The sequence below is a fragment of the Lutjanus erythropterus genome, chromosome 5 (genome assembly GCF_056507025.1).
Source record: "Lutjanus erythropterus isolate fLutEry1 chromosome 5, fLutEry1.hap2, whole genome shotgun sequence".
Taxonomy (NCBI): Eukaryota; Metazoa; Chordata; class Actinopteri; order Lutjaniformes; family Lutjanidae; genus Lutjanus; species Lutjanus erythropterus.
In genome coordinates, this window is record NC_139321.1 from 40225711 (window position 1) to 40238152 (window position 12442).

General features: G+C 38.5%; 1 long non-coding RNA gene across 1 annotated transcript in view; it reads left to right on the forward strand.

The window, feature by feature from the left end:
- Positions 1-12442, forward strand: part of LOC146327281 (uncharacterized) — a 14653-nt gene continuing 2211 nt past the window's right edge. The window contains exon 1 of the long non-coding RNA XR_014770629.1: positions 1-342. This is a non-coding gene — a long non-coding RNA (uncharacterized LOC146327281). The remainder of the gene's footprint in view (positions 343-12442) is intronic.

Here is a 12442-nt window from a genome sequence, read left to right on the forward strand (position 1 = left end):
GGTGAAAACTGTTTTTATGAAGTTGTATGTTGAGTTATTGGTTGTATATCGGTTCTGCAGCGAAAACCAAATATTATTTCCTAATTTCTGTCACTCTCAAGTTCAGTCAAAAAAATTAAATGGCGAAAAAGTTCCCTGGCACCCAGACACCCCCTCCCTCTCCAGAGGGGGGTCATGTTGCCCAGGACTCAACTTTACTCAGTGTCTGCGAAGTAATAAGAGGACACATCTGAAAATATTGCAAATTGAGCGGATAATACCTGTCTAATGAAGACGTGTGGAGTACGAGAGGGAAAATGAGACCAAATGGACGGAAACAACAACAAAGACTGAAGTTTTGAGGTAAGTCGGAGGCTGAACGGACACACAAACACAAACAGTGTCGCTGCGTCCGTTGCTAGGTGGCTAACAGCTATGCTAACAACACCTGTGGGTACCGTAAGTCTGAGGCGGATAAACAAACTGCACAGCGGCCATTCCACCCGAATAAATTAAGAAAAGTTCAAGTTTGAAATGAAGGGAAAATTGTGAGATTATTGTGGGAAGTCACATGTCATTTTATATCGCTTTTGTCAAGCTTTCCTTGTGATATTGTCACAGTAAATCAACGCCACCTGTGCATGAGTATTGAGTGAAAGCGAATATTGAACGGTTGCATTTAAGGGAACCCCAGACCCGCGACAGATCTCGCAAGAGTGACCGTTTTGAGACAAACCATAGTTAAATTTCCCTAACGCTAACCGAAGTATATGAAACCAGGCGTTTTTTTTTTCTTTTTTTTTACCACAGTGTTGTCGCCTTATAAAACCACAATATGAAACATAATTTGTTTATACAACGTGCTCAATAAAGAAACGACATGCAAATCTCGCTAGAATTACGCAAATGAAGGATTTCCTAGAACACCAGTAAAACAATATCCCAAATGTAAGTCATAATTATGAGTTTAAATCATAATAACGTTGTATTGTTGATTATGAAATTTTCTGATTATTTGGGTCTTTATCTCAGAATTTGGCTTTGTAACAAACAATGTGAGTTTTTTTTAAATCTATCTATATCTATAAGTATATGTGTGTGTGTGTGTGTGTGTGTGTGTGTGTGTGTGTGTGTGTGTGTGTATGAAGACGTTCGTATAAGCTGTAGTTTATATATACCTGAGGGTAATGATAGGGTAATATTCCACAGCTCTGACCAAACCAAATCTAACAAAAACAAAAAAGCAATTCAGATTCATTTATATTTTGTCTTGTAAAGTTTATCAAAAAACCTATTTTGGCTTTTATAGAAGATTTTGCAGAAGAGTTCATATGCTCTGACACAATCGGTCAATTCAGTTGGCTTTATCTGTTTATCAGCTGTAATTTCAGTGTCAGAATAATAAACAATATTAAGCAAAGAGTGAAGCAGGGTCCTCAAACTTGAAAGTAGTGATCTGTCTAGCTAGATCAGGGGTGTCAAACTCATTTTGGTTCAGGGGCCACATAAGCCCAATTTGATTTCAAGTGGGCCGGACCAGTAAAATTAAAGCATAATCTATCGATTATTCTGCCGATTAATCGAGTAATCAGATAAGAAATATTGTGTGTTCTGCATTTTTTTCTATTACATTACTTTTGCTTTATTTAAAAACAATGGTAAATTGGTAGATTGCTAAAGTAAAAAATACTCAGTAAAGTAACTTCACTTTTACTGTAGATTTACTCTTACTGTTTCTACTTTATTGTTTACTTTTTTTTTCCAAGTACAAAGGTAAAAGTAAAGGTAGTAATGTCTGCAGAAATCACAAACAGAAGATGGAACTAACTCTTTTAACTGAAACAGTCACCAGAATGTTTTGTTCACATGTTAAAATCACAACAATTTTCTTCTGGAGCAGGACAGACGCTCCCAGACCCCCAGAGGACAGGGGACTGGTTTACCAACATGACACCTTTTTCTCCTCTTATGAGTTTGAAGGTCTGTATTTAGTTATCAAAAAATACCAATAAGAATACATCTAAGTACAACAAAAGCAATAAAAATGTTGATTTTTCAAAAATGGAAACAATAACATACAAGATTTTTAAATTGTAATTAGGTATTTTTACATTGTGGTATTAGTGTTTTTACTTAAATAAAGAATCTGAGTATTTTTTCCATGACAGCCGGTGACTAGTGTTTTATTTATGGCGGCCCGCCGCATTAAAGACATTGACACCACGACACGAGTTTCTATTTTTGGAGCTGCGCACCTTTTTCGGTCGTGTCTTGAAGGTAACTCTTTATTTGCACAACTCGCGCGAGATTTGTGTTTGTTATTTCTACTAAAATAATCAAATTCGCGTGATCTTTCGCGGATCTAGGTTCCCTTCTAGACACGACCCTCTCTGTCTCTCTGTCAAACTACAGACAGCAGACTGTCTGTAAACAGCAGGATGTTACACTCTGCAGTGTTTCACACAAAGACTTTATTTGTGTGGACACCCAGGTTTGGTTTGTCACCAATTTTGGCATTTTTATTTTTTTTAATTAGTCCGAGAGAACGACAGTATCAGTGATTGATTAGTGATCAGTCTGTCCTCCTCTCCTCCCTCACCTGTTCACTCTGCTGTGAGATGGTCTGAAAGTTTCTCACAGAGAAACACAGACTCTCCTGTTTTACATACAGGCCTCCTTATACAGTTATTTAATTTTATAAGTGCATCTGGTTGGTGTTGATGTCATTAACCATCATGTTAGTTTCTGTTGTAATAAACTCCATCATTAACAACAGTCTCCTCCACACGCAGCTTCTCTGCTGCTGTGAAAACTGAATCACAGGTGGATCAGAATGCGAGTTAGGTTTTGTCTTTTTGTCTTTATAAAACATCCTGCTGATGAAGAAAGTCAACAGATCAGATACAGACAGGGTCAGAGAATCACACTGACCTCCTCTGTGTGTCTGTACTGTACGTGTGTGTATGGAGGAGCTGCACTGATGCAGAGAGGAGAGATGCTGCAGCCATGTGATAATAAATGACATCAAAATTTAAATGTCGACACTCATCAGTACTCTGGTCTTTAATAACCCCCACATGTGAAACACAGTGTGCTGTACACTTGTACAGGTATAAACATATTTTAGTAATCAAATTACTCGAATTACTCTAATAATCGTCTCAACCCTAAAATTAATGTCTTCTCTGTAATTTTCACACTTTGCAAAGTCATCCCGCGGGCCGGACTGGACCCTCTGGTGGGCCAGTTTTGGCCCGTGGGCTGTACGTTTGACACCCCTGAGCTAGGGGAAACACTGGCATAATAACCATTGTAAATAATAACCATAATAACCATATTGTAAATAAAGTGGTCTGAGACAGAACTACACTTCTGCACCTCTTCTTGGCTCCGTTTTCAGTCTTTAGAGAATCTGGCCCATGACGGTAGATTTAAACCAATCACAGGTCTTCTCAAACGGGTGTTCCTGTTGGCACCTAATTTGACCTACGACAGATCAGGTGAGATGGAAGGTGCGATGGTTTGTCAGCCGATTAAATTGTTTCCTTCAAGATGAATGTGGTGTGTATCAAGATGTTAAAAGAAGTCGGGGGAGATAGGCATAGATGGTCATTTAATCATGGCAGTTACTCATGATGTGAAGAAGGGTGGCACAGTGAAAAAGGGGTTGATGTCTGCCACGTGAAGGGATTTCATTCATTTCTAAGGGGCCAGTGAAAAAGTGGTAGATGGTCATTTAATTGTCGCAGTTGCATGCTGTGCAAGACCTGAAGGGGTATTTTTTTTGTTGTTGTTGTTGTTATGGGAGAAAACCGGAGCACCCGGAGAAAACCCAGGCCAACACGGTGGAGTATAGAAACTCCATACAGCATAGATTGGGGCTGGGAGTCCAACCCTGACCACTGCTGTGTGAGGCCACAGTGATAAAACACTGAGCTCCTGTGTGGCTGGACGTCTCTCACAGTGGACAGTTTGACTTGTCAGATGTGGCTGATAGACACCTAAATGGAACACAAAATGCCCACTGTGAGAAAGGTCTATTGATGGCATTCATCTTGAGGGAAGAAAAGTTTTTTAGGTCTTTGCCACGATTGATTTGTGAAGCCGATTTATTTAAATATAAATAGTAATATTCAGATGGGCCTTTTAATTACAAAAGTTAATACTGTTTCCAACTGTTTCCAACTGGTAATCTCACTTTAACAAACATCACTGGTATCATTCTGTGGATGGTGACTAGTACTTCCAGTTCAGTGTTTCCCCTAGCTTTTTTGCGTTGGGAAGGGGGACGTCTGGACTGGAATGAGTGTGGTCCGTTGTTGGCGTCCTTGCAGGACCCTCTCGCCAAAGGACCCCATTACCTTGATTACAGAACATTTGGACCTGAATAATCAGTTAACACTGATTTGTGATCACATTTTTTTTTAATTTTAGCAATGGAACACTGTTTTTGCTCATTTATTCAGTCATTTTTTTATTTATGCATCTGTCCATCCATCCATCTATCCATCCATCCATCAGGCACGGCGTTATGGGTGGGCCTAACGGGTCTGGGCCCACCCACTTATACAACTGGCCCACCTTAAATGACTGGGAGAGCATATATTTTCTTAACTTTTATTTTTAATTATTAAAATCTGCATTTTAATACACCCTTAAGACAAAAAAGTTTCCATTTGACAAAAAGACAACATTTATTCGGCTATTATCACATGTGAGGTCTGGACCAACCACAGTGGGCCATAATTCATCGGACCAGATATGTTACGCTTGTGCACGCACGTCACACTATGGCAGTTGTTCATCAGAAATGATGACCGGTGTACTGAGGAAAGCTTATCATTGTTTTATTTTATATCTGCAAATGCATTTTTCATCAAAACTAGAATGTCTATAAAATGTAGACAATACAGGAGGTAGAGCTGAATATTGCTGCCTGACTTGATTGTCTTCAGATGACCTTCACAGCACAGATAGTTACATTTATGAATGAACAGTGCATCGCAGCGCTCTCTCTCGCCTGTTTTAAGTCATTGTAGCTCACCCATTACTCTGATCGCTTCGTTTCTCTCTCTCCTTACTATCAATTTAAAGAGTAATCCAGCAGATTGGGGGAGACCCGCCCGTCACAGAGGAGAGGAGAAATGCATTGTAATGAATTTAATGAAACGATAGCAACGCATCCGACTCTGAAATTGCACAAATTAGAGTAAGCTTTTTTATTTGATAAAAAAAGAACACCTGTTATAGGCACTTTTGATTAAAATAAAAATTAAATAATGGAATTTAAAAAAAAAAATCTCCAACTTGAATTTCTGTGTGGGCGTCCTGTTGGCAGGGTGGGGGCGTCTGTTGGGGGGGCAGGGCGCCCTCCCCAATACACTATAGGGGAAACACTGGTATCATTGGTAACACCTGCGTTTACCCTACTGTTTAATACAAATATGACTGCAATGAAAAAAAAGTCCATACAAAGCTGTGTGCAAACATATTTTCCAGTGATTGTTCTACATAAGAAGAATCAGCATAGCATCCGAGCAAAATCAACAGAATAAAACATGTTCCCTTTTTAAATTTAGAAACTTATTTTCAAAAAAGCAACACCTGTTCAAATTTTAGAGGATCAGGAATTTTCTATTTAAAACAGGTGAAATTGTTTAGGCAGTTAAAATGCTTAACCTCCAGCGGGCTACAAGGAAACAGTGTGCTAGTGTTTGATGGACGTGTCTTTCCAGTGCAGCTTGCAAAGGTCCTTAAAGTCACTGCTGTTGGGAGTGACAGTCAGTAGAGTGGTTCCTGAAGGGTTCACTGATAGAACCATTTTGCTATGTGGAGTCTGGACACCCATTTCCTTGTACTGAGGCAGGATCTGTGTGACGTTACACTGGGGGTCACAGATCTTCCAGCCAGGAGACACTCTGATGACGAACCATCTGGGGCCACCGATCTCCTGTTTGTTCAGCGTTTGCACGGCGATAGCCAGTCGGTTCTTCAACAGAGGCCTCTCTCACATTTCAAAACTGTCCACCTGGAGAACAAGTCATGTTTTATTCTGTGTTGACTATAGATAGTACTTTGAATTGCCATTACTATTTTGTCACACATTTGTATATTAAGACCTCATGAAGATCACTGCTGAAAAACTAAAATGTGTGAGACCCCTGCCTGAGCCTTTAGCAATTCTATATTTAACCGCAATTCTGAAAAAGTTGGGATGGTGTGTAAAATTTGAAGAAAGAGAGTGCAATGATTTGAAAATAATTTTCCACTTTAACCTAGTAGACAGACAAGATCAGAGCTGCAACGTTTAATTGAATTGAATAATCAACATCGATTGGTTTGAGTAAATATTAAAGAAAAGACAAACTTCTCAGATTTCATGATTCGTGATTGTTTTTGGTTTCTTTACTCCTCTATGTCAGTTAACATTTCATTGCCACATCTATAAATACAAGTTAAGACGAGTCTACATTTAAAATTGTTTTTGGAAATTATGGATGTATAGGGGTATGTTGATGCCCATGGCACCATGGGTAACTGTCACATTTTTGAAGGCCCCATTAGTCCTGAAAGGTACGTTCTTTAAGGATTCATATGTATGAATACATATATATATATATATATGTATATATATATTTATATATATATATATATATATATATATATATATATATATATATATATATATATATATATATATATATATATGTATTCATACATATGAATCCTTAAAGAACCAAAAAATGGTATTAGTGTTGGTATTAATATTGAATATTTAATGTTTGTTGTTACTCACTTACTTTGTAAGTTACTCATTGTTACTTTGTAATTGTGGAACTACTTTTCCACACCTTTATCTGCACAAAGTAGAACTGGACAGGTAGAGATAACAGATAAAGGTATAAATGACAGACTTGGAGAATATCAAAGGAAGCTGGCAGACTCCAAAAGTCCAGGTCCTGAAAGGTGAATTCAGTTTCTCCACAATAAATAAAGGTTTCAGTCATTCATTCAATCATATTTTTGTCTTGCTGATTTTTATTTCACATATAATCATCAGCTTCTTCCAAAAAGAAACAATTGCTTCAGCCGTCCCATTGTAACATCACATGTGAAAAGCAAAACTACAGTAGATAGATTTTTAAATCAAACACTCAGGCTGCTACAGGAAACCTCAACACACACATTCTGTGTGATGGAAAGATTCATGGATTTTCTTCACAATCATACTTTGATATGGTTTCCTACTGTAAGAATCACTGTGTTACGACATGCATCTTTTTTTGTCTTTTAGTGTAACAAAAAATAGATTTGGAAAAAACTTCAAAATGGCAGAAAAAAGGTCAAGACACAATCGGATGTGACTTATATGGATAGATGAGGCTCCCACACATTTTTCCATTGCAGAAATCTTAGTTAGCCAGACATGCTAAATGTTCAGTTTATGTCAGAGCAGATGAAGACAGAGTCTAATCCATTTTCCACGTGTGCTCCTGTGTTTCATGTTTGTGAGAGACGACAGAAAAGACGTCACCATCCAGACTCATGAAATGCTGAGTATCATTCTTCTCTGAGCCTCCTGCACACCTGCAATATGGAGAGAAATGGAAAGCTTGACAGTTCTAGTTACAGTTGCTAAGCTATGATTGGACCATTTGTTGTTGGAGGTGGGCTTAGTGAAGGGTCAGTTTGCTGCATTTGAATTACAAAGACAGTGTCTTTGTAAGGCCTTGTCTTTTGGGATGTCGGGGTAGAGGAAGCGGAGCAGGTTCTTGGGGATGTTTTCGGCAGCCATCACCTTGTAGATGCGGATGATGCCGGGCAGGGAGATGGCAGTCAGCTCCTTCTTCATGTTCCGCTCCACAGAGTGGAAGACCAGCTTGTCTGGGTTCCAAAATGACAGATATTACAAACTCAAGTTCAAACAGTGGAAAAAATCAAAACTTGGCTCTGCTTTTGGATGTTTTCCTGAAAGAAATATCAAAAATAAAAAAAACAGGAAGTACCATCCATTTCACAATATTTTACTTTTCCAAATGTGTTGAGAAATCAAAATGAGTAATCCTTATTATAAGCTGACATGAGTGACTGATGGTGTGCTCACCGTGGACATGATGTTGGATCCAGGTGAAGGTGATGCTCCCTCTCTACTGCTCTCACCGAACCTGAGCAGGAAGGTCCCAGGACACTTGTCGCTCAGCAGAGTCTTCTCCCTCTCCTTGCTGATGAAGCCCATGATGGAGCTGCACACAGACAACAAAGACATTCACAAATCCTCTCTGGACCTCTGGGAAATGGTCACCACTCACTCTGAAAATCACAAAACACAAAAACGCTGCTCAGCCATCGTTCCACAGGGGAAGCAGGCGTCTTTTAATCACATCCAGGATTCCTTCCATCAACAGCCAGAAGGGAAAATATTTCTCATTGGCACTTTTCTGCAGGACAAACACAGACACAGATGTTCAGTTGAGCAAAAATGAATTAAGTGTACAGATACCACTTCTGAAAAAAGTAAAAGAAATACATTTTGCCTTAATCTTTATTTACATTTCTAGTATTATGTTAGTATGCACCAACATGCTACAGCAAATTCCTTCTAAGTGAAAACCTACTTGGCAATAAACCCATTTCTGATTTTGACATTTTCATAACCTGGCTGACTGAGTCTCACCTTGCAGAACTTGGTCCAGGGAATGAGTCCCTCTGGGTTCCTCTGGGCTTTGGCTCCAGCAGAGAAACATTCAGGTTTACATTAAACAGGCCTTAAAAACATCTGCAGCTATCAGAGGGGTTTATTTTGCTTCTTGTTGTGTTTTTGTTTTTTTGTGTTTGTCGGCCAGCATGTTGAGCTGCTCCTGGTTCAGGCCTCGCTTGGTGACGGAGGAGAACTGCCAGCTGAGAACCTCCGACAGCTGAGACCACTTCACTGGAGGAGGGGTGAGGAAGAACTTCAGATTCTGAAGATGACAAGAGAAAAGAAATCTAAACACACCCGACTGATACTGGTTTTCTGAAGTCAGCTGAGATATTTGAGATTGATACAAAAGAAATTATTTATCCAATGATTTTTACATAAACAAGTGACACAGAAAAATTTGCAACAGCCTTAATTTCAGTTATATAAATATACAGAATTGCATTTTCTGTAAAACCTTTTGTACAGTTATGATTACAGACTTTCCCTCTACCTCCTTACACTCAAATGCACCATAAAGAACACTAAAGAACGAATCGTTAACAAAAGTCACAGCACACTTGTCCTGAATTTTCCACATATTTTGATGTGCTTTTCGTGTACGTGCTCCCAATGGTGTGAGACTAGTTATGCGCTGAAAATCCGGCGGAAGAAAAACAATAAGAAGAAAAAGTATGGAGGATTATATATAGTGTGCCTCCTCAGGCACACTGAAAAAACTATGCAACCACATTACCCACATTCTCACATGTATAAGTGAGGACATTGTGTGACTGTATTGGTCCTGGCTTCTGTTTAGCATCTTGGAAAATTATAAGCAAGGACATTAGCATATCAAAGGTCAGACAGCGGTGCAGCCGACCTCCCAGGTGCTGTGAGAATTTACAGCAGGTCAGGTCAGGGCTTCTGTTGATCCACAGCCTGACCCAGCCTTAAAACCAGATCCCCAGCTGCTGATGTGTTGGCTTCCACATCAGAAAGGCTGTCAACACGAGAGTCTCATTTACATTTTAAGTGCTCCCTCTTCTGTCGTTGAGCCCACACTCATCAAGCTGTTGTATTCATTACAAGAGATCCAACAGCACAAATACTGACTCTAATGTCATAGATTACCCATAAATATTTGGCACATCTCATAGAATTGAATTTTGTTGTTTAAGGTTTCTACTGTTCCATCAAGTGTCTGTTAGTCGATGTAAGTGGGGGTTAGGAGAGGTTAATATAATTAAAATTTAAATTGTATTATACATAATTTTTTATCACAATATCAGTTTATGGAAATACAATTAATTTACTAGATACTCAACTTTAGAATGTTAAAGGATAAAGTAAATAGAATGTATCTTTTTGTTTGATTCAGCAAATTAACTACCTGACAAACCAAATCCTGTGGTCGTGGAAAAGATGTTACTCTGTTTCAGAAGACTCAAATTATTGTCCTGCATCAAGCAAAAAAAAAAAAAAAAACAACTAAGGAGATTGATGAAACTACTAAAACTGGGTTAAGAAGTGTCCAGGGCGGGGCGCCCTGCCAAATACACTATAGGGGAAACACTGCCAATCTTTGGGATGTGTTGGAGGAAGAGGTTATGCAGCAGTTAAGTCTCTCCTATCATCAATACAAGATCTTGGCCAAAAATTCATGCAACTCAGGACAGAAATAAATTGACATTGCACTAGCTTATCGAAAAACAATGTCATGGCAAATGCATGCTGTAATCAAAGCTAACGGAGGTCCAATGAGGTATTACAGTTTGTGACTTTTTTTTTGGCAGGCAGTGTATTTTACCAGCATCTGGCTGGTGTCTGCTGCTTATTTCCCACTTAGAACAGCGCAGAACTGTGTAGTATTTATGAGTGGTGGACCAGCACTTCAGGCAGCGATTATTGGGCTCTTTTGTTCAGCTGTATCTGTGATTCCCAAACTGTGGGCCATGAAATTTATGTATGTATAAAATGACCCAGAGCTGACATTAGCTGCCAGCATGCTACACAGTGTGGCTAACGTTAGCAGTGCTAGCAGCAGCAGCTGCTCTGCTTGCAGGTTAATGTCTGTGTCTGTGCTGAATGTGGTCATATTCCCCTAGTTGAGTGGTTATTTATCAGTTTTCTCTGTGACAGTCTACATTCAACCTTATTTCCATTTTATAGATTAAAACACTGACAAACTGTGCTGATTTTACAAACTGTCATCTGTCTGACTTTGCTGATTAAAACCATCCGGGGTTGCATGGGCCATCAGGGCATATACGCTAACAGCATAATGGCGAGAGAGGCCACATCCCTCCTAGTGGCGGGCAGCTGCGTAGCATCTCAGAGGCAACAGTTAACTGGCATTGTGCATGAATAAAATATTGAGAAATAGTTTGACTAGTATTTCTAGTGCTGACTAGTGAGGGTGGCGATGTTTAATCATGTAGGCGACGCACATCCATAGTATGTATATATCCATGACATCTTAAGGTATCATTAGTGGTGGACAAAGTACTCAACCCCAGTACTTGAGTCCAAGTATAGATACTCCTGGTCAAATATTACTCAACTACAAGTGAAAGTCGCTCAGTCAAAATTTTACTTGAGTTAAAGTACTAGAGTACTTGGTTTTAAAAATACTTAAGTATTCAAAAGTACATGTTTATAGAAATACTTAAGTATTCAAAAGTACAAATTACAAAGTACATTTTCTAATACCAATACATGCTGTATCGTTTTCATGATGCATTTACAGAAGCTTGTAACTCTGAAACCATCTAATGATGCTTGTTTGTAGAACCACTCTGCTACACAAAGTCTATAGAAACACCTATAAAAACTTCAACATAGAAATATAATCAAAAACAAAAAGGACAGCTGTTGTCATTTTCTGATGTAACTGTATTAAAATCACATCATGAAATTAGATTGAAGCCAAGTTAAATCTGTTTGTTAAATAACTGAGATTTCTTTCTGTCTTCAGAGGCAGAATATATACATGAATTATGTGATATTTTTCACCCCGATAAAAACAATCCAACCTTAAAAGCTACCTGGAATAATTAATAATTATAATAACATCTTGAGATTTAATTTTGTCTTTCTCCTGCCGTCACCATTACTGCTTTTTGTTTGAATGAAAGAGGGAGAGCTTGCTTGTGCTTGTTAGAGCGCCTGGACGTATTTCTACTTTTACATCAGTCCCATTTGAGAGGAGCTACTGTGATTGGTTTCCTTCTGTGAGGAACACAGCATGTGACCAATTGCATTTTAGAAAAGAACAAACAGCAACAGCTGACTTCAAAGCTGTACTTAGTCAAAAAGTAACAACAACCTTCCTAGAAATGTAGTGGAGTCAAAGGTACAATATTTGTCTTTGAAATGTAGTGGAGTGAAAGTCAGAAGTTTCCAAAAAAACAAAGTAAAGTACAGATACTCAAAAAATGTGCTTAAGTACAGTACTCAAGTAAATGTACTTCATTACTGTCCACCACTGGGTATCATACCAGATTATTTTAATGTACAAAAAAGGCCTTTATTTGCAGTTGCAGAACTAAATGAACATGTTTTATAACCTGATGGAACTCACTTAGCTAAGGTAAGTTAAGGTACTTCAATTTGTGCAAATCCTTTATAATAATTAGATTTTATTTTACAATTTATGCTGAAAGACTAAAGTCAGCAAAAAGTACCTCAATAAGTATGAAAGAAATCTGACACCACAAACCTTCAGACAATGGGAGAAAATTATAAACACACTGAAACTTGTTAGAAAATAACAAGATTTAAGAG